Source organism: Ursus arctos, unplaced genomic scaffold (assembly GCF_023065955.2).
Source record: "Ursus arctos isolate Adak ecotype North America unplaced genomic scaffold, UrsArc2.0 scaffold_7, whole genome shotgun sequence".
NCBI classification, from domain to species: domain Eukaryota; kingdom Metazoa; phylum Chordata; class Mammalia; order Carnivora; family Ursidae; genus Ursus; species Ursus arctos.
The window spans coordinates 66,053,568-66,072,971 of NW_026623089.1; the positions used below are offsets into that span (position 1 = coordinate 66,053,568).

A 19,404-nucleotide genomic window follows, 5' to 3' on the forward strand; every position below is an offset into this window, starting at 1 on the left:
GCCTTTACACTTGATAAGAATCTCCCGGACTTTAAAGGTCACTGCACATCATAATGGATAGTGTCAGTTGGACAAAAAAAAAAAATATCAAAAACCAAATGCAGAGATGCACACGTGGCCATTTATTTAAGTCACTTCCTGTAGCTGAAGCGAGACATGAACTCACCATTGGGTAAAGGCATCCTGCGACAGAGAAGGACTGCCTCTGCGTAGAGCCCGCCTTCTGCCGCTCTGACCCGGTCACGGGGGAGCCCCAGGGGGCCGTTGGCCGGGCGCCCCATCGTGCATGTCACTTCACTCCTGACAGGCAGCGTGAGGCCGCTGCCAAGAGGGCAGGCTTCTGATAAGCGGGTTTGAACCCACCCTAAACTTGGGCAAGCTGCCAATCTGTCCGGGCCTTAGTTTTGTCACTCAGGAGATGGGCGTAATAATCATGTTATTGTTCTTTTGACTTAAATCCACAGACCTCCCCAAAACAGCTGATGTGAAGAGGAATCTACGTAGTAGCAGTCAAAACTATCAGAAGGGAAGTAGAGCCAAACAACTTGGGGAGAGGAGATGAAGAGCCAGGTGGGTGGGGACTAACCTCGGGTACTGTTAGGTGACTGTTAATTGTCCCCGCAGGTCTGCAGGGGGCTGGTGAGGTCCCCCTTGATAGACAAAACAGGTTCCGGTGTGGAGCCTAACCCGTGTCAGGTGCGCTCGTAGCCCCCGTCGGGGTGGCAAGGGTTAGCTCTCGGCACAGGGCTTGGGTCACACGTGCTTGCTGGTCACTGGGTGTTCGCTGTGATTGCACCCTGGCCCCTCGAGGCGTTCGGGTTCCCAGATTGCTGCCGCTTGTGTCGGATTGAACAGGGTGACAGAGCAAAGCGGTCAGCGCGAGCTGGGGGCCTGGACCCTGGCCCTTCCTCACGTACCTGGCATGCAGAGGACGGGCGCAGGGTGTGGCCGTGGACAGTGGGCCTGTGGCTGGGAAGGACTTTGGCATGGCCCCTCCCGTGGGGAATAAAAACAGTGACCCCGAGAACTGACTGTCCCCCGTACTCTTCCGAGCGTGTTCTGTTGTGTGCGTTAGCGCCTCTCACCCTTCTGAACATTGCATGAGGCAGTGTTATCGTCCCGTCTGTGGACAGACTGCCAGTGAAGAGGGGTTAATCGAATTGCCTTAGGTGACAGACGTGGAAGTGGGGAGGTTGGAGTGGACACCTGCTCCTGCTGGCCCTCGGGCCGGGGCTGCCCTTCACCGTCACACGCCATTGCTGTCCCCACGCCACGGGTTCCAGTGCGCACTCCTCGGACTCGCACCAAGTAGTTCTGGCATCAGAGGAGATGGTGACTCCAGTGTCCTGTCGTGAGCGAGGGTCTCCAGCGATGTTCCCGCAGGCTCTCCTCCCTGTTCGCTCTGCATGTCCCTTCTCCACCAAGCGCTGGATTCACCCGGCTGGAATCCGGGCCAGTCTGGTGGCTTACTGGACCAGTGGATGGCCAAAGGGGGGACACTGGGCTCTGGAGGCCCAGCCTTAAGAGGCCTGGCAGCCTCCGCCTGTGTGTGAGGTGTCTGCCTGGAGCTGGGCTGCTGTGCTGTGAGATGTCCCGGTGGCTCTGCCAGAGAGAGAAGCCTGGGGAGCTGCCCCGGAGGCTAGAACACTCCACGGGGGCGGTGGTGTTGGGGAGAGCCACGGGCCTGGGAGTCAGGGGACAGAGGCCGGCCCCCCCCTTGTGCACCGGGGACACCGGTGGGCTAGCAGAACTGCCCAGGCACCCCAGAGCGTCCCCAGATGCAATAAATCATTGTCGTCTAAGCCACTGCATTTGAGGAGGCCTTTCTGGGGAGTGGGATGTCGTGGGCTCCACCACGTGTCAGGAGGTATCTGCTGTCATGATTCTCTCGCTGAGCCGGGCCGGCTTCAGCTGGGTTTGCTTTCAGTTTTAAGAAAACCTACAAACCAGCCTGCATTTGTGGCGTCTTTCTCATTCCAGAACCTGCCAATGTGGCTTGAGCCATGATAGAAAATTTTCCCTTTTCAGATTTTAATTACTGAAACTGAACATATTAAATATGTACTTTTCTGTGATAATTATGACTAAAGAATTCCTTATCAATACACCTTAGTCATTTGCTCAGTGATTTAAATATGATAGCGGTTCATCTGCATATCTTGTCAAAGGGAATCATGAGGGGCAGGGTGATTAGGGGAAATGCTGGCTGCTTACTCCTGAGGGGGCCAAGAGGCTGTCCTGAGGGCCCCACAGCAGCTGCTCCTCCCCGCCCTTCCTCCTCTTCTCCAGGACCTCTGCAGTGTTTCCGCATTTGACTCTTACTTTGTTTGAGAGATTTTTTTTTTTATCCATTAGGCAAAGTCTTTCTTAATTCATAATATTTTAAAAATATTTTTTAAAGATTTTATTTATTTATTTGAGAGAGGGAGACAGAACATGAGTGGGATGGAGGGGCAGAGGCAGAGGGAGAAGCAGACTCCCCGCTGAGCAGGGAGCCCAATGTGGGGCTCGATCCCAGGACCAGGAGATCATGACCTGAGCTTACGGCAGACGCTTAATGGACTGAGCCACCCAAGCGCCCCTCTTAATTCATAATTAATTTAGTTTTCCAACCTCTTCCCCATAATCCTTAGCAGCCCGGGGGTCCCAGGGTGGGGAGCTGCTGTCCATGTTGGACCTCCTCAGTGGTGCTTCATGTATTTCTTCTCAAGGGAAGAGTCATTTGGTTTGAATTCTATACAAGCATAGACTCAGTGGGACCTGAAACCTGGAAGGGTTTAATTCACTCCGAGGTCCTCCAACTTAGGCTCCCATTCAGCGAAGACTTCCCTTCAGCAACAGATGGTAAATGGATTCTGCAGAATGAGTAATTCCTTCATTTCTGTCTGAATGGTTTGTTTAGAAGCAAACAAAATGATTCCCTCTTCCTATTAAATTTGTTGTGAGAACGTCAGGATCATACTGAGTTACTGTCCAAAGCTGTGTCTGGGAAGAGGGGACGGAGATTTCAGACCCCGGATCACGGGGGGACCTCAGTAACGTTACCCGCCGGACGCTTAATTTAATCAGCTATTGATCCAGATTGTTAAAACACTAGGTACTTTGCTCAGGAGATACAGTTTTATCATGTTGAGATGACCATTATTCAGCGTATTTTCAGTATATTTCCTTTTCCATTGTGACCGTTTTTACGAGTGGTAGTTCGGTGGCATTAAGTCCGTTCATGTTGTCAGGCATGCGTCCCCACCATCTATCCACCCCCAGAACTCTTTCATCTTGTAAAACTGAAACTCTGTCCCCATTCAGCACTAACTCCCAGTTTCCCTTCCCCCAGCCCGCGGCCAGCACCATTCTGCTTTCTATGAATTCGACTCCTCTAGGGACCTCGTATGAGTAGAGCTGTGAAACATTTGTCCTTTTGTGACTGGTTTATTTCACTCAGCATCCTGCCTTCCAGGTCCATCCACATTGTAGCATGCATCCGCATTCCCTTCCTTTGTAAGGCTGAGTTATATTCCATTTTATGGATTTAGACCGCATTTTATCTCTTCCTCTGCCAGTAGACACTTGGGTGGCTTTCACATTTTGGCTGTTGTAAATAACATTTTTCCTACATTTTAACTTTAAAAAATGAAACAATTATCTATCTTTGTTACTTAGAAACTTTGAAATATCTTTTTTTCTTTTTTGAGAGAGGGAGAAAGAGAGAGCATGCCCGTCTGTGCACACAAGCAGGGAGGGGCAGAGGAGAGGGAGAGAGAGAATCTCAAGCCAACTTCCCGCTGAGCATGGACTCCGACACGGTCCTCGATCTCACAACCCTGAGATCATGACCTGAGCCGAAATTATGAGCTGGACACTTAACCAACTGTGCCACCCAGGCACCCCTGAAATATCTTTTAATAGTAGAGAATTATGGTAATATGTACCAAATACACGTTGTATCATACTTAACTGGTTGGCAGTTCCGTTTGACGCACATACCTGAGTCTTTAGGTTGGCCTCTATAAAATAGATAATACTGCCAATTCTGCTTTGATTTCAGAGATCAAAGATGAGTTAATATGTATGAGTGCCCCTTGTAAAAAAGAGTGTATAAATGCTAGTAGTTAATACCAGAATAAATTCTGAATGTCCTTGTTTGCATTCTGGGTAAGTAGGCATTTTATAACCATGTTTTTCTAGAAACTTCAGACATTTTGCACTCACTCTTTTTAGCATAGACTTGAACTAAGGGAGTTATTTGTGGGATTACGAGGTCTGAAGGCATATCTAAATATTATGCAGGTTCTCTAGAGTCAGTGTGGCAGGATGTCCTATACTCCCATATGTCTTATACTCCTGTATGTCCTACACTCCCGTAGAATGCCAGCGTTTTCTCTTTTCTTCCCTCTTCTCTCTTTGCTTGCCCTTTCTGTTCCTACAAGGTGTGAGGGCCATAATGTAGGATATCATACTTTCTAGACAGCATGTGCATGATTTTTCTCTTTTCTTTTTTTAGGCTCAGTATAGACAGTCTTTATTGGCAGTGCAAAATAGTAACAAATCCAGCATGATGGAAAAGGATGTGAGGCATGGCTCCCCTTACTCTTGAGGGCCCTGTAACCGGGCAGGTGGTACCAGGGCATTTGACTTGACTGTGGACACTTTGGGCCCAGCATCCTCCAAAGAACAAGCTCCCAGGCAGGAGGGCAACACCCCAGAAGGGAAGGGAGCAACACCCCAGAAGTGGCATGGGCTATATCCTACCCTAGGCTACTTGGCCCCTGCCTACCACACGCCTTGACAGCTCAGCTTAGGGTAGGGGTGTTAGGGTACTGGACTAAACCTACCTCTCTCCAGACTTGTGTATCTAGCCACCTTATGCCTCAGTTTCTTTCCTCCCAGTGATTAGCCAGATTGGACCACCAGGCCCTGTTGGTAGCCCAGCCCAACCCAATGTGAGCAGTTCCTATAACAGACTGTATTTTAGCCATTGTGTGGGTTGCAGGCTCTTGGAGGCTGCTGGGATCACTGGCCCTAGCCAAAGAGACCCTCTCTAGGCCACAGAAATTAATCCAAGATGGTGGACATCGAGGCTAGCACCCAGATGTCTTGTGGATTTCCCATGTCCCCTTCCAGGATGTATTTATTGATTATATGCCAGGGACTGCCCAAGAGGTGGCATGAAATATGGGGGGATTCAGTCCTAGATGAATCTGGGACATTGGCTAGAAATTCCAGCTGGACTGGTATTACTCAATCATCTGTTGCGTTTCAGTGTTCCTGATCACGCAAAATCACATATACGAGAGAAGGAGATTCCGAGCTTCGGCAGTGTCCTCTAACTATAGACTTTTACTTGCTTTCTTGGCAGGGTCAGCCTTCCATGTCCTCCTGTATCATACTGGCCATCTTTGATGGTGGCGTTTCTACAAAGTACAGGTGACCCACTGTGTGCTCTGGGCCTGCTTGTGGACCTAGAGCAGTCTTATTGCCCCCTGGCCCAGGTTTTCTTTTCCTCACACCATCCTGTCCATTTTGCTAGTTCCCAGTCATGCACACAAGGCTATTCCACAATCCTACAATAGTGATTCCAGGCTTCTCTGAGCCCCAGGCTGGGGGCGGGGGTACCTGGCGGGAGCATGTCATGTCAGATGTCTTGGGGAGTCCAGGACAGTAAATGGAATTAAGACATGTTCTGTGTTTCCAGTTTCTCGAAAGCATTAATATATGAGTGTTTAATTAATATATACAAGTGTGTTTCATGAGTCTGCAGCGAGTCCATACAGCTCTGGACTTTTCTCCCCTTGTCAGAGTGCTTCATGTGTCCCACGCTGTGATACCCAAGAGACGCCGGCAGGGAGACCCGGCTTGGCGGTGGCGTATGTGACACTGCCCTGCCCACAGCCACTGTGAGTCTTCTGGCAACTGCCCCTGCCCTCAGAGGGTTCACTGTGGACAGCCTAATGGCATTTTGGCCTTCATTCCTGGAAGGAGGCTTTTTCTTCCCCCATGTTGTGAGGCTGCCAGGCAGGAGTTCCTGGAGTCTCCCTCCATCTGGCTCTGCAGATGGCTTCGCAGACCCAGGCAAGAGGGCTCCGTCCTTCCATTGGGCCCGATGCCTGCAGGAAGGGCCAGTTGCTGCCATCACTCTCAGCTTCTTGCCATTCTAGGGTTCTGAGACGTCTGGCTCTAAGGAACTGCTTTTCCGTGGCTTGGTGTCCCAACACTATATGTGCGAATATTTAGTTAATAGCATTTATTTCCTCTCCCCTTGGACCCGGGTGCTTCAAGGGCAAGGTCTATGGTTTATCCCAGCTTCTCATGTGGTCTGTGGTGAAGAGTGGGAGTTCAGTGTGGTGTTTGTTCAATGAGCGCTTGGAAAATAAAGGGTCAAGTTCTGGAAGTAGTTTTAACGTGCTGCAGTTCCAGGCAGCGTGCCCCTCATTCTGCCCTCCGTTTTCTAAATTCTAAGGTGTAGCTAATATTCCTCAAATGGCTCCAAAGGACATTGGAGACACTTCCGTGGTTCTTTACGTACCGTATGCCTGCTCCCGTGCAGAGGGGGGACATCCAGGGTTTGTTTTCAACATCAGAAATCCTGTGACGTGCAGCTGTTACTCACCGGATCCCGCAAATGAGCAGGTGCAGAGAGCTGAGTAACTTGCTCATGGTCACAACGCTCTTAAGTTAGACAAGTGTCACTAGCACGCGGGGCTGCCTCCCTCCACAACCTGTGTGTGTGTGTATTCGTGTATGTGGAAGTTGATATACGCACGGACTTACATATATGTGTGTACATGTTTAGGACGTGGACACACACGTGTACATGCATGGTGTACACACACCCTGGTGTATGACACATTTAGGAGGTGCGTGTGCGGGAAATATACACACAATATGTATGTACCTTTGACCCTTGAACCACACAGTTTTAACTGCGCAGGCCCATTATATGCAGATCTTCTCCAATAAATAAGGCACAGTATTATCAATGTATTTGCCTTATGATTCTCTTAATAACATTTTCTTTAACTTCTTTGTAAGAGTACAGTAAAGAATGCGTGTACAGAGTATGTGTTAACCGGCTGTTTATGTTCTCTGTAAGGCTTCTGGTCAACAGCAGGCTATTGGTAGTTAAGGTTTGGGGGGGATGCAGATTTTCCACTCTGCGGGGGTTGGCGCCCTTAACCCCTGCATGGTCCCAGGGTCAGCTGTGTGTGTGTCTGCATGCGTGTGCATGTCCCCTGACACCCCCTGCATGTGCTGTACGCCAGGGGTGCCTCGTTGTAATTCTGGCTTTGGCAATAGATGTTGCACAAGCATTTCCCCCAGGCTTTCCTTCTTTGAGGGGCTACGACCCTTTTGGCCCTTGAGGTCGGTTCCCATCGGGTGCTCGCCAGGTCCGGTTGCTTCTGCACCCGTCTTCTCAGACAGCACTGTCTCCTCTCGAGCATATCAGATGCCAGAGTGTGTCTGTTGAACTGAAATTCCTAAGCCTGCAGGGTGTACTCCCAGTTTGTCAAGACAGATAACACACATGCCTTTTTTAGATGACTTAAAAGATTCTTGACACGATCCTCATGGTGTTTTAGTAAGTTTTCAAGTCCTGGTCAGCCAGGCTCTGGGTCAGGAGTAAATGTTTAATAAACAATGTAAGGGTGACGGAGGAAAAGCACGGGCCTTAAGTGGAACTGTGGGTTCTGTGAATCTGGGATGGATTATTGTTCCTGCTTTTTTGTGTATAATGATCGTGTTCTTCCCGGGAGGCTTCGTCTCTTGCCTCAAGCAGGTATGTGATACGGATTCCTTTCCGGGCCCTTGGAGTGTGTTGGCCTGGGATAGAGGGTTGATGTGTAGTGAGACGTTCCTAGGGGAGATTTGGGGGACAGTTTACGTATTCCTCTTTGGTCCCTTTGCCAGAAAGAAGCACAAGAAGTGGTTGGAGCGAAAAGTCGCCTCCTAAAATTAGCTCTCCTCTTCGTTTCCCCAATGCTTTTTCCTGGTTGGTGCAGGTACTGTTGGCCCTTCGGGGTGAGCTGTCCGCATCGTGTAAAAGTGCAAAGACAAATTGTCCATCAGAGGAGCTAATTTTAGGTGCTGGTAAATTTTAAGGACTTACAAGACTCAAACCTGTTTCTGTTCTTCCAGAAGAAGCACTTTTCCCACCTGTAAAACAAGCCTATTTTAAAGTATGAAAAGGACAGACCAGACGAAGCCCCTTAGGGCAGATGTGTCTTGTTCGCTGGCCCCGGAGTGACCGGGGTTGGGCATGCCCGGCACCCAGGAACCCCTGGGTGGCGGCTGGGCTTTCCCTGCTGTAAATGCAGGGGCGGAGTGTGCTCAGGGGAGCGTCTGCTCGGGATGGCAACTGCAGCTCCAAAATAAATCAGTAATTTTGGTCTCAAGAGTGAAGTGGTGTCTCTCTGAAATTGTAAGCCCAAACGGATGAATCCCTGTTTTAGAGTTCCCAGTTTATTTTCTGGAAGAGCTTGTGGCAGATGTGGTTTTGTGGGGAAAGTTCATACCCAGTTCGGGGTCTTTGAAGTGTTAGTATCTGCAAGAGCGAGGTGGAAATTGCTTGTCGATCTGACCTAAGGCTGCACAGGCTTCTGGGTCAAAAGGATATGCACTTAGTGTGAGAACCTGGGAAGCCTGTGGCTTTTTATTTATTTATTTTTTAAAAGAGAGAGCAAACTAAGTCGCTCGCAGTTTTTCAGGTAGGCATTGATGGAAACACAGGTTCCAGGGGGCAAATAGCAAAGAGACACTTGGGTGGTGCAGAGGTTGAAAACGTTGCAGTAGCCGTTACAGTGGAGTGCCCAGGGGGCTGTTCTGGGGGCAGCAGTGGTGAGGGTGGGTCGTAGAAGAGCCGAGAATCCTCAGAAGCGGCACGGAGAGGAGTGTTATTTGAATAGGAGTCCCTCTGTGCGACCAGAAGTGACATTTTGCTTTTCTTACGTCATACTGAGGCTGAGATCTAGGTCTTCCTGAGGCGGTGCTGGGAATACAGCACTTTGCGGTAAGGGGATCTGACAACCCTAGTCAAGTTTTGGAGAAATTCTAACAGCCTCCACTTCCTCCTAGGCAAGGCTGTCCAGAAAAACAGCTGCTAGAAAGCTGTTCCCAGAGGCAGAGGGTTGTAGTCCTTTGTGTTTTAGGAATCGTCCCTTAGATTTCAAGGAGTCCCAACCCCCCTTAAGGGATGTTAATAACGGTTGTGGAATCTCAGTTTGCACGTCCTGGGACCTAATGGGGCTTTTAGTCTCTCCACCTTGGGTTATCTTGTTCCTGTTCGTGGATATGAGTGACCGTATGCTCTTGTAGAAGGCGATTATTTTTCATTTAGCGGGAACTGGGTTGAGTGTGAAGATGCTTTCCCACAGATGCCTTCTTTTCCCTGGATGAGCACCACAGCCAGGAGCCGGCTTCCGTCTTCAGCCTCGGGGCTTGAGAAGAAATGCAAGTGGGCCTCCCTCCTGCTTAGTTTGGGGCAGATGTGGGCGGGTTGCCGGGGCTGTCTTTATCCCTGGGGCTCTCAGGGATAAATTGCTGCTTCCAGGAAAGAGATTCTTGCAGGATTTTCTGTGTGGCTCTAAGGAGAGGAGGACGTGGCTTTAAAAAAAAGGAAGGTAAAAAAAAGGAAGGAAGGAAGGAAAAGAGAAAGAAAGAAAAGAAAGAAAGAAAAGAAAGAAAGAAAGAAAGAGAAAGAGAAAGAAAAAAGAAGAGAGGGAGGGAGGAAGGGAGGGAAGGAAGGAAAGAAAGAAACAAGGAAGGAAACAACAAAAGCCCCCAAACGTGTAATTATCATGTAGGCACTGTTGCAGTTAACCCTGATTTGGCCTCAATTCTGGAACAAGTTAGCTGGTTAGACAGACCCCTGATTAGGTGCTGGCTTGTTATTTATTCCTTTCCTTCCCTAGTCATTTACTCAGCGAGCGTTGCTCCTCCCTGACCTTGGCTGATTTTGGTGCTGCCCGTCCAGCTGTGCTTCCCCAGCAGCAGTCCTTCCTCAGGGTGTAGGCACTTGCCCCAGAGAGCCCTGTATGGGCTTTAATTAACTCATCAACTCAACGGCGCTCACTGCGTGCTCACCACGCAAGGCTCGCACCCTGTTCCTTTTCGGTATACGGAAACATTCGGGGTACAGCACCCTTGGCTTCTCTGTGTTCTTCTAGGATGTGGCACGGGGGTCCTGGCTACCCTGTGGCCGCGGGGCACTGGGGCTGGGAAGTGCTGCTGGAGGCAGGGCAGATGGGCTTGGACTATATTTGGCACAGGGCTCTCACACCCAGTGTCACCCTGGCTCCTTTCCCTGAAGCTTCCTGGAATCACTCTCTGAAAAAAACCTGAGATCCTGTCCTCTGGGGAGCTGGGCGTGGCTGGCTGGGGAATCCCTCTCCTCCCATGGTGTAGTGGGTGGTCAGAACCAGCTGGCAGGCCTCAGAGGGCCATAGCTGACATTTTAGCTTGAGATCTGGATTCTCAGCCCCCTGGTGCTCTAGCATCAGAAATGGGAAGCTTTGGATACCTTGAGTCATAAAATAAATGTGATGTGCTGGCGGGGGGAGGGGACAGGTGGCTGGAGCTGCTTCATGCTCGCTGCCCCCTTAGGCTCCCCTTTCTTAATAGGTGCGTAATTCGCAGCCACGGAGTTCCACCCATGTCCCCTGTCGCTTCAAAATGTAAATGAAGCTTGCAGAGCCAGGAAGGGGCCCGCATTCCTGCTCTTTCCCTGGGTCCCTGGAGGTGTGGCAAATGCGCCCCTGAGCAGCGATTGGCCTGTTATTACTGGTCTTTGCTGCTCGCTGAGCTAATAAAGGGGCAGAAGGAAGCCTCTATAAAGGCACCTGGGGCTTTGCCAGGCTGAGTCACAGCTGACTTAGGGAAATGCCACACAGGACGCCTTCGGTTCCCCCCTGTTCTAAATGGAGGTTTGCAACTGCACACTCAGAAAATGAATCAGAGTGGGGGGAAAGTGTGCAAGAGAAACTCAGCAGAAATGCAAGTGTGGGAGGGCCACAGAATGGTGCTGTATATAGAGACCCACACCTTTGGTCCTGCTCGGTCTTCACCGAAGGCGTGTCCTGATGCCAGAGGTTAGTGGGCAGGGGAGGATGGGGGGACCACAGTGGAGTAGATCCATTCTGTTAGGTTAGCCGGGCTTTAACCCTGGCTGGCACAGGGTGCCCTAAGCACGGAAACCTCTCTCCACCTTCTCAGCCCGGGGCATGGCAGTGGGGTGGGGTGGCGAAGGCCAGCCGGTGGGGGGCAGCAACCCTTTCAGACTGGGGGTCCTGATGACATGTTACCTGAGGAGCTTTGAATAAAGGGTCCTCAAGCCCCATTCCAGATCCTCTGAGTCAGAATCTGCAGGAGGGCCAGGGAGTCTGGAATGCGTGCAGTTTCCCAGGGGTTATTCTCCACTGGACACCCACTGCTCAGTGGGCTCACACTGGCCTCGGACCTTGTCCCGTGAGGACCACACCTGAGTTCCAGGCCACCCTGGGGTCCTTGTCAGGACCGTGTCTCATTGATTCTAAAATGCACCTTTTTCCCTCTCATGTTTTAACATTTCTGAAATCAGGATGCATCTTAGGAGGAACAGTGTTTCATGGTTTAATTGATACCATTTTTCTTCCCAAGTGGTGTGTAAAATTAATGGTGTGCCCCACAGTTGGTGGTGGCCGATTCAATGACCCATGTTGCTCTTGCTTGAGCTCTAGTGGGGGTGTATTCTTTCTGGCCCGCCTCCTCCATAACTCACAGTGGTCAGCAAGGGGGAAGCATTGAAGCTTACAGAAACAGTGGCCTGCGACAGTGAGGACTTCTGTCCCTGTCGTCACAGTGTGGCTTTATGGAGACTAATATCTGTGTTTTACTCTGCTTTGGGGTTCATGTCCCATTGGCTCAGGAGGATGATTATCCCCATTTTACACATTGGGGACTGGCCCCCAGGGAGGGGCTGAGCAGCTTGGTCAGGATGGACGGTTAGTAAGTGACAGAGGAGCTCTGACACCAAGGCCAGTACCCTGTGTGTCTGTCCGCGTGCCCACTGTCTTTCCAGCCTTTCCCACTCACCTTTGTTCTCGGCCCTGATAGCGGCCGGGTGAACACAGTAAAGATGATTCATTCTTTTAGTCCAGTCTTCCAACCTGGCTTCTTAGTAGCCGGTGTTGTGCAATTGTTGTACATTAACCGCTGGAGACTCCACCAACGAGGGCATGTGGGCTCTTTCGGCTTAGGGCTACGCACTGGAGAACTGCCAGCCGTCGTCTGCTCTGTGTCCTGGACTCTGAGTGATAGCAGAGTTCTGTGTTCTCCGCACGGAGGAGCCCCAGATTTCCGGGCAGCAGGTTTGTTTCTGGGTGAGCTTGGCCCTGCCTGTGGGGGAGGGTGTTCCATCGCCAGATTTCAGCATGAGGAGTGGCAGTAGGGGGAGATGATGACCAAGTGCCTGCCCTGGGAGCTGGTGCAGCCTTGTGGCCCGAGGCCGGGTCCCTGGACGCCTGGGGCTCCGTGTCCCTGCAGTTCTGACGCCATTGGTGATTTGGCCCACTGTCTGGGGACCCCGTCGCTGAGGTTGTGACCTCAGTGCTGCTGTTTTGTGTTTAGCTTTAGTCCCCGTTCCTTTTGTTTTACATCGAAGGCTTTGGGGGTTGAGATGGGAATCGGATGACGTAACGGTCATGAGGAAGGATCGAGGACTTGCTGTAGACCAGGCATCGGTGAGAGTGCGTTTGGTGATTCTCCTCATTAGCCCGCAAACAGTCCCTCTTAGTAGGTTGGCCATGTGCTGGCATCCCTGGCGGGCCTGGGGCGCTCTGCTGCCCCAGGGTGGTGATGAACACAGTCCCTTTCACGTCCACGAGCGTTCCCGTTCGGGTGAAACGAGTAAGTTCACCCTGTTCACCTGCGTCATCTCATAGAATCCGTATAACCACACCACGGAAATGGCCATATTATTCTCCGCCTGCTTTCAGTGATACACAGAGGCCCTGCGTTTGTGAGACTTGCCAGTGGGCACGTGGCAGCAATGCGGGGGTCACCCCGTGGATCCAGGCGGGCCGAGCCCCAAACCCCGTGCTCTGGGTTGAACAAAAGAAGCTGGTTCTGGAAGCTGGACCGCAGTGCCAGGAAGGCTGGGCTCCCCAGGCAAACTCTTTAGAGGGCTGTGTGCCATCAGCAGAGTGGGTGCACCGGGAATAGTCGCGGCGAGACGCCTGGCAGGGGTCGCGATGAGGGACAGCAGCGGCTCAGACGGCCGCTGGTAGACGTGGGCCATTACTTCCTCCTGGGGGGCGATCAGCTGCTTGTACAGACCGAGAGGCGGCTGTAGTCAGGAAAAAAGGAATCGTCGTTTCTTCTCACAGACTGTGCGTGTGTGTGTGTGTGTGTGTGTGTGTGTGTGTGTTAAGCTGTTGATTAAAGAAAAGAGAATTACGGAGATCATCTAACTTCCACATAGATTTTCTATGATTAAAAGTAGTTTACATATTGCTGCTAGAGCAGAAATTTCAGAGGGTGGTTTATATGAATAATTAAGGCAAAAAAATTTTCCTAGAAGATGTTCATTAGACTTGAGCTGTTAAAAATCAGAGTAAAAGTTCAGGAAAGAGAGAAGCAGAGCCTGAGAGCTCACTGGGGAGCTATCGTGGCGATGAGGCTGCCTCTTGAGGGCGGTCGTGTTGTGAGCCCAGATTCCTAGACTCGGCAGTGTCGGACGGGTCGTGTACCCCCATTCATCTTGCAGGTGCGAACAGGTGCATGTTAGTGGTGTAAACTGTCAAGTGCTGTGAGAGGCGTTGCAGAGTGCTGCTGAGGTCTGGACAGGCTCCTCCATTGGGCTCGCTGGCTTGCATCGCTCTGGGTGTGGGGTTGGGGTACGCACAGCAGTAGAGGACAAGCTCGCCGCTGCCGGGAGCTCTTGCTCTGAGCCACGTGGAATTGTGCGGTCCACTGAGCTCATTTCACACTCCATTGCCAGCCTCCTCCCCTAAGATCTGTGTCTACCTAAGAGAAGTGGCTGCCGCAGTCCTATAAAGGGGGTCTAGTTGCTTTGGGCGGCTTTGTCGGGGTGAATTTGGGCCAGATGCCTCGGGAGTAGTGAGTGAGCCCACCCAGGTGTTCTTGCTGCAGGCATGGTGGGAGAGGAGCAGGTGGGCCACCTGCTGCAGCACTGGGCATGGGGCCGCGCCAGCTCCCTGTGGGAGAGAGCCACCAGCGGTCAGCAGGACGAGGGCCACCAGCCTTGCCGTGTGCATAGGCTTCGTGGTCAGTCTCTCTGTGACATGTGTCTGTGTCTGGAGCCACCAGTTCCTCGGGGCCACCAGGGGTGGCTCCTGGATTCTCTGGCCCAGCCGGGGCCGACTCCCATGTGCGTATTGTGGCTGGGTTACTGTTTAGGTCACAACTCCCAGCTGCGACATGAAATTGCTGTATCTATCAAGTTTAGACCTACTGGCATTTAGAGACCGTGGTGACATGGGGCAGGCCGAAGCTGCTCAGGTTGGACACTAAAGGGTTAACAGCAGAACTGTAAGTGGACCCTGCTTATTAAAAGATAGCTCTTGGGTTGCCTGGGTGGCTCACTCGGTTGAGCGTCCAACTCTTAGTTTCGGCTCAGGTCATGATCTCTAGGTCATGAGATTGAGCCCCTTGTTGGGCTCTGTGCTCAGCACAGAGTCTGCTTGTCTCTCTCCCTGTGCTTCTCCCCGCCACACACACTCTCTCTCTCTCTATCCCTGAAATAATTTTTTTTTTAAATCTTAAAAAAAAAAAAAAAAAGATAGCTCTTTCCTTTTAGAGATGTGCGTTTGATTGGCAGATCATTCATCAGGATTCATCAGAAACCAACCAGTGTTTATTCAACGATTGTCCTGGGCTCTGTGGGATGTGAGAGAAGTGTAACATATGTCAAGACCATATTCACCTATAAGGAACAGAAGTGACTGTGCAAGCAGAGGCTTGTTCTGTGGAAGGCCTGATGCCAGGTCAGCCTTCACTCAGGCTCAGAATCTCTTGGGACAGGGGGACAGGCATCCGCAGCCAAGGTCAAGAACCACATAATAAAGGAAATCTCCCCTTTGCTGCTGCCAGAGACTTCTTCCTGTACCTCTTATAACACTTGGTTACTTTCACCCTGGCACAGTTGTTCACCTGTTTATTTTCACCCCAGGAATTTGTGAGGCAAGGATGAATAGAATTATATCATGGGCCTTGAGGAAGAGCGTGTGGTCATGGGCAGCTGGGGGCAGGAAGCCCCAAATGATCCTTCCAGGCTCATACCGCCCTTGCCCCTCCCAGTCACTGCTATGGTCACACCAGCCTGGGGGTGGGAGAGCTGCCCTTGAAGTCTCTCGCCCAGACATGAGCACACAGCTCCTGCTTCAAGTTCTTGTAACACAGCTGGGTCCCATCTGGACATTTTGACAGAGGGCCGCGCAGCTTGAGTGCTGGGTAACCAGTTAACTAGATCTGACCACCTTCTTACAGCTGGGGGCTGGCTTGGGTGCCCTGCCTTCTCCCACCTTCTTCCATGGGGTGGCAGCCATCTTGCTCACCAGGGACTTGGAGTCTGACCTGCTTTGCTTGGTTTCCCTACTTACGAAGGGAAGGAAATATGAAGATTCATCTGCCTTGAGGCCTGCAAAGGCGTGTTAGCTCCGTGCTGACCAGGCACAGTGAACGTGAGTTGTTTTTTCTGGGTACCACCCACCTCACTCCACCAGAGGCCTCCCGACGGACCAGCAGAGTCCTAGAGCACAGAGAACCCAAGGAGAGGTGGGAGGACCCTGGCTACCCACATGCTTTTCGCTTCCTTTTTTTCTGTCAGAAGACCTTTCTTTCACAGATGATCCTTACCCACACACCCATAGGATGGGAGGACCCTAGCAGCAGTGCCAGCATTGGGGGGGCCATCCTGTCCCCCACAGAGCCCCTCCATGCCCAGCACAGTATTTTGCGACTGGCAGAATGTGCTAGAGAATTTGCGTGCTTCACAGCTGTGAAGTTGGGGTCCGTGGAAACGTAACACCACAAGCAGTGTCGAGGAGATGTTGACTCAGGACTGGGAGCTGGTTTCAGAGAGGTGGTCAGAGATGTCTTCCCCACGAGTGCCCTGAGGGGTTGTGGAAAACTCCACCCCGTGCCTCTAAGCTACTTTACCCATTGTCCCTTGACCTCTGACCCGAAAGAGAAGGACATCGGCTTAAGGATATAGTGGAGGCTGTACTTTGGAACTGCTCCTTGGCCCCCAGAGGCAGTGTGACCGGAGGGATCGCATGACTTGGGCCATTTCCCTGGGATGATCCTGAGAGATTGGAGTGAGCAAGGAAGCCTCAGGGCAGGGTGGTGGGGGGCCCTCTGGAGCGGTGAGCCCTGCCCGGCACAGGGCCCAGCTTGGTGGAAACGGGGGGTGGGCTGGGGCGGCGGGGGCCAACCCCAGAGGAAGCAGGAGCAGCGCAGGTTTGGGGGAGGGAGAGGAGAGGCAGGGTGGCCGAGGGCGATTCTTGGGGCAGGAGACCTGGGGTCCACGGCGGTGTGAGGAGTTCCAGGGGTCCTGCGGGAGGCTGCAGACCCAAGTAGTTTTAGGAAGCGCACCAGACGCTGGTGCCCGGGCGACCTGGGCAGGAGGACGGGGGGCGCAGGGTCAGCCCTGGGATGCAGAGTGGTGGGATGGGGGTGCACTGAGGGAAGAGCCTCAGGCAAGCAGGCGGTGAGCCCCCACGTCGGAAGGCCAAGCAAGGCCACTTCACGAGTGTGCCGGTCGTTTACCTCGCTTTGGGTTATCGATCGTTCCGCGTCTGTTTCGGTTTTCTGTTGTGGGATCAGAGGTGGAGAACCACCTGCGCAGCCTGTGCCCCGTGTGCCTGGCACCTCGCCCTCTGCTAGGCACTGGGGTGATGGTCTCCCCTGCTCAGAGCCGCTGCAGGACCCTGACCGCCCACTGAGTGGTCCCTCTGGCTCTCGGTCCAGCCTGTAGCTCATTTGTCACACGCTTTGGTGCGTGGTTTTTTGTTTTTTGTTTTTTTAAAGATTTTTAGTTATTTATTAGAGAGAGAATGAGAGAGAGAATGAGTGATGGGGGCGGGGAGAGAGAAAGAGAAGCAGGCTCCCCTCTGAGCAGGGAGCCCAATATGGGACTTGATCCCAGGACGTGGAGATCACGACCTGAGCTGAAGGCAGATGCTTCACTGACAGCCACCCAGGTGCCCCGCTATGGTGGTTTTTAAGTTCTGTGCCTCCTTCACCCTCTCCTTTGTGTCTTTCCTGTGTGGTAGAGACATTTTAAGGGAAGAAAGGATCTCTGTCTCTGCCCTGTGCCTGCTCTGAGGATGGAACACAGAATGTTCTGGGCTGTTCTTGTCTGAGTCACTGGGCTGTCACGAACTGCAGGGCCCAGGGCGCCCCACTGGCATCACACAGGGGCAGGACTCAGAGTGACCCCAGGATGGCTCACTGGGGTCTGTCCCCAGTCCTGTTATCTGGGGGATGCTTGATTTCTGCCCTCAGTTTCTCCTCTTACACGTGGGTATAACCAGAGGCTTGTGGCAGGACTGAATGAGTGAGTGTAATGGGGTGTTGGACACGGTAATAATGCAGTAAATTGCTCACACTGCTGCTATTCTTTATTTATTTGGTTTCTAGACATCTATGCCTAAGCCCTGAGGGTCCCTCTCAGCTGTGCTTTTCTGTTTTTGTTTTGTTTTGTTTGTCTCCAGGATTTTTCTAGGGACTCTTCCGGTTTGAGACCAGAATGCAGATGCATTGAGTATGAGTTCAGAGGGGTTTGGACCTGAGCCTGGCCTTGCAGAAATGGAGAGGCTGCGGTATATAGTGTTCTTTGGGCAGGTTACTGGCGCGACCATAGGACCTTGGGTGAAATTCATACTCTTCTCTAATACAAGAGGCACCGCTACCAGGCAGAAGCTGATCATGGATGAGTTGACGGTGTCAGGAGAATATGTGTATGAGCTGGGTGTGTATTTGTATATAGGTGTATAAACACCAGTGTGTGTGTGTGTGTGTGTGTGTGTGTGTGTGTGTGTTTGCATGTTCCACGGTGAGGCTTCTCCACTCGGTTCTGGCCGGTGATGCTCTTGGGGTCCTCAAGACGCTGTCCCGAGAAAGCGCTGCACCGAGAAAGCGCTGCACCCTCGGGCAGGGACCCAGGTAGGCTTTCTCTAGCCAGCTGAAATCATCAGGGATTGTTTTAGTTTTAACTTCTGATTTTCCTTTTAAACCCCAGAGCCAGCCCTTGAATGGAAACAAGTTTGCTGTTATGCCTCTCACTGTGATTAGCTTGTTGCATTAAATTAATTGTCAGGTTGCCTGGAACCTTCTGAAAATGAAAATGGAAACTGTTTCACTCTGGAAATGTCTTAGGAGGGAAGAGAAAAGTATCATGATTGCAGAGTCTAGAGCTAAGGACCTGAAATTTGGGCACAAACCGCTTCTTGTTCTTTTTCTGTATTGGCTGGGAAGGGCTGCTGGATTCACCTGCCAGCCACCTGTTTTTGTTTTCTTTGATTTTTAATGAATGTCTAATGAAATCCTCTTGGTTACAAGCAAAAGCAGCCTGCTAGCTGGGGCAGAGAAGGATTTGTCGTGGGGAAGTGAGGTTATGTCATGTGATTGAGGGTAGGAAGGCTGCCTGGCCTCAGAAGGCCAGGTGGGAAGCAGGATGTGGACGCAGACCAGAGCACGGCCTGGGCCATGGCTCAGAGTGCAACAGCCGCCCCAGGTCTCTGCTCCCTCCTCTCTCTCTGAGCAGGGCTTTTCTCTGCCTTGTGAATCCCATGTCTCTGTTCGCCCTGGATTCGGCCTTCCGGCCTCGACGGAGCCAGTCCCTCCCTGGAGGAACCGAATGGCTTAGCTGAGCATGGGTGCCCGCTCCTGGTGCATCTGGAGGGGGCATGGCGTGGCCTGCGTGCCTGGGCTGGGGCACTGCTTAAAGGAAGGAGGTGCTGGCAGTACCTGCCTTTAAGCATGTGTCCGAAGCACGTGGGTTGCTTCTGGTGTCCGGGAGTCTGAAGGATCTGAGAGCACTTTGTTTCCCTGGCCTGAGCTGACAGGGGGCAGGCAGAGAGGGGGAATGGAGGTGGCCGCACAGGCGCAGGGAGCACGTGGTCTGTCTGGAGCGGAGGACTAACCACCCTGCCCACGCCGGCTTGTTGGTCCTCTCCTAGGTGATTCAGCGTAAGCCTTCCCTCTGGTGTGTGGTGTGAGGGTAGTGCAGGGAGAGAGGAAGCGTGGCCATTGGATGGGGGTTCCTGCACTGCAGATGACCTGCTGTGGGCTTGCCCTCGGAGGCCTGGGTCTGCCTGTCAGCCAGGACAAAAGCAGACTGTGAGCAAGTGTCTTTCCCAGTAAAGCACGGCGTCTTCACACACTTAGGAAATCCCCACCATCATCGCGTAC

General features: G+C 52.0%; 1 protein-coding gene across 1 annotated transcript in view; it reads left to right on the top strand.

The window, feature by feature from the left end:
- Positions 1–19,404, top strand: part of GALNT2 (polypeptide N-acetylgalactosaminyltransferase 2) — a 184,386-nt gene that overhangs the window by 23,003 nt on the left and 141,979 nt on the right. The gene's annotated exons all lie outside the window — the stretch shown is intronic.